The sequence below is a fragment of the Scyliorhinus torazame genome, chromosome 4 (assembly GCF_047496885.1).
Source record: "Scyliorhinus torazame isolate Kashiwa2021f chromosome 4, sScyTor2.1, whole genome shotgun sequence".
NCBI lineage: Eukaryota > Metazoa > Chordata > Chondrichthyes > Carcharhiniformes > Scyliorhinidae > Scyliorhinus > Scyliorhinus torazame.
The window spans coordinates 303,933,468-303,935,967 of record NC_092710.1 but is presented as its reverse complement, the minus strand read 5'-3'; the positions used below and the strand labels follow the sequence as shown (position 1 = coordinate 303,935,967).

The 2,500-nt window shown below is 57.1% G+C and overlaps 2 non-coding genes and 1 pseudogene across 2 annotated transcripts; all 3 read left to right on the top strand.

The window, feature by feature from the left end:
- The first annotated feature begins 362 nt into the window (after positions 1-362).
- On the top strand, positions 363-482 carry LOC140415647 (5S ribosomal RNA; annotated as a pseudogene).
- Positions 483-1,168: 686 nt separating this feature from the next.
- Positions 1,169-1,287, top strand: LOC140414453 (5S ribosomal RNA). The gene has a single exon (XR_011943586.1). It is a non-coding gene; the product is annotated as a 5S ribosomal RNA (ribosomal RNA).
- A 690-nt stretch (positions 1,288-1,977) lies between these two features.
- On the top strand, positions 1,978-2,096 carry LOC140415343 (5S ribosomal RNA). The gene has a single exon (XR_011944454.1). It is a non-coding gene; the product is annotated as a 5S ribosomal RNA (ribosomal RNA).
- The last annotated feature ends 404 nt before the right edge of the window (positions 2,097-2,500 follow it).

Sequence of the window (2,500 nt, the reverse complement as noted above, 5' to 3'; positions counted from 1 at the left end):
GAAGGAAGAGAGAGCTGGCTTGCATTGCCTGCCTGACCCTTGTGCTGGCTGTGCTGAGAGAAGTGCGCAGCGTTGCAATGTGGAAAGGCAGCAGCGTGCAGGCGGCTGGCTGGTGTGAGGTGGGCGGGGCTTGCAGTTTTCATTGGGGGAGGTGGAGAAGAAAAAAAGAGAGCTAGCTGGGGACGGCATGAAGGGGAGCGAGTATCAGGCATATAGGCTAGAATTAGCAGGAGAAGGAGAGAAAGAGGAGGAGAAGTAGAAGTAGAAAAAGAGAGAGAAAAAATTGAAAACAACCGGAAAGAAGAAGTGGCGAGGGTGCTAGGGTGGCCAGCTTGAATAGGCAAGAAGACGGTGGTGCAGATGCCTACGGCCATACTAGTCTGAAAACGCCCGATCTCGTCTGATATCGGAAGCTAAGCAGACTCAGGCCTGGTTAGTACTTGGATGGGAGACCGCCTGGGAATACAAGGCTTTTGTGGCCAGCAGAGACTGCTCACGCCAAGCACTCTCCACACCAGAGGCAGGCCAACCTTTTGCTGCTCTCTGCGTCCTCGCCATTCCTCCCAACACTTGCCTGCGGGCTCAACTCAGGCAGGCGGCTTGGTCGGGCCATTCAGCTGCTGCAGCTTTGCCGGGCCTTTGCAACGCAGCACGGTTGGGTGCCTTGGCGTGCTGTACTTTGATGGGCCCGCCAGCTGGCCCGTGTGGCCGCAAGCCAGTGTGTCGGCAGGATGTTCTGTCTCCTAGCCTGAAGGCGCCGCATGAATGCAAGTTGTGGCATTGGGGCTGGTGTGGAAAGCGAAGGAAGAGAGAGCTGGCTTGCATTGCCTGCCTGACCCTTGTGCTGGCTGTGCTGAGAGAAGTGCGCAGCGTTGCAATGTGGAAAGGCAGCAGCGTGCAGGCGGCAGGCTGGTGTGAGGTGGGCGGGGCTTGCAGTTTTCCTTGGGGGAGGTGGCGAAGAAAAAAAGAGAGCTAGCTGGGGACGGCATGAAGGGGAGCGAGTATCAGGCATATAGGCTAGAATTAGCAGGAGAAGGAGAGAAAGAGGTGGAGAAGTAGAAGTAGAAGTAGAAAAAGAGAGAGAAAAAATTGAAAACAACCGGAAAGAAGAAGTGGCGAGGGTGCTAGCGTGGCCGGCTTGAATAGGCAAGAAGACGGTGGTGCAGATGCCTACGGCCATACTAGTCTGAAAACGCCCGATCTCGTCTGATCTCGGAAGCTCAGCAGACTCAGGCCTGGTTAGTACTTGGATGGGAGACCGCCTGGGAATACCAGGTGCAGTAGGCTTTTGCGGCCAGCAGAGACTGCTCACGCCAAGCGCTCTCCACACCAGAGGCAGGCCAACCTTTTGCTGCTCTCTGCGTCCTCGCCATTCCTCCCAACACTTGCCTGCGGGCTCAACTCAGGCAGGCGGCTTGGTCGGGCCATTCAGCTGCTGCAGCTTTGCCGGGCCTTTGCAACGCAGCACGGTTGGGTGCCTTGGCGTGCTGTACTTTGATGGGCACGCCAGCTGGCCCGTGTGGCCACAAGCCAGTGTGTCGGCAGGACGTTCTGTCTCCTAGCCTGAAGGCGCCGCATGAATGCACGTTGTGGCATTGGGGCTGGTGTGGAAAGCGAAGGAAGAGAGAGCTGGCTTGCATTGCCTGCCTGACCCTTGTGCTGGCTGTGCTGAGAGAAGTGCGCAGCGTTGCAATGTGGAAAGGCAGCAGTGTGCAGGCGGCAGGCTGGTGTGAGGTGGGCGGGGCTTGCAGTTTTCCTTGGGGGAGGTGGAGTAGAAAAAAAGAGAGCTAGCTGGGGACGGCATGAAGGGGAGCGAGTATCAGGCATATAGGCTAGAATTAGCAGGAGAAGGAGAGAAAGAGGAGGAGAAGTAGAAGTAGAAAAAGAGAGAGAAAAAATTGAAAACAACCGGAAAGAAGAAGTGGCGAGGGTGCTAGCGTGGCCGGCTTGAATAGGCAAGAAGACGGCGGTACAGATGCCTACGGCCATACTAGTCTGAAAACGCCTGATCTCGTCTGATCTCGGAAGCTAAGCAGACTTAGGCCTGGTTAGTATTTGGATGGGAGACCGCCTGGGATTACCAGGTGCAGTAGGCTTTTGCGGCCAGCAGAGACTGCTCACGCCAAGCACTCTCCACACCAGAGGCAGGCCAACCTTTTGCTGCTCTCTGCGTCCTCGCCATTCCTCCCAACACTTGCCTGCGGGCTCAACTCAGGCAGGCGGCTTGGTCGGGCCATTCAGCTGCTGCAGCTTTGCCGGGCCTTTGCAACGCAGCACGGTTGGGTGCCTTGGCGTGCTGTACTTTGATGGGCACGCCAGCTGGCCCGTGTGGCCACAAGCCAGTGTGTCGGCAGGACGTTCTGTCTCCTAGCCTGAAGGGGCCGCATGAATGCAAGTTGTGGCATTGGGGCTGGTGTGGAAAGCGAAGGAAGAGAGAGCTGGCTTGCATTGCCTGCCTGACCCTTGTGCTGGCTGTGCTGAGAGAAGTGCGCAGCGTTGC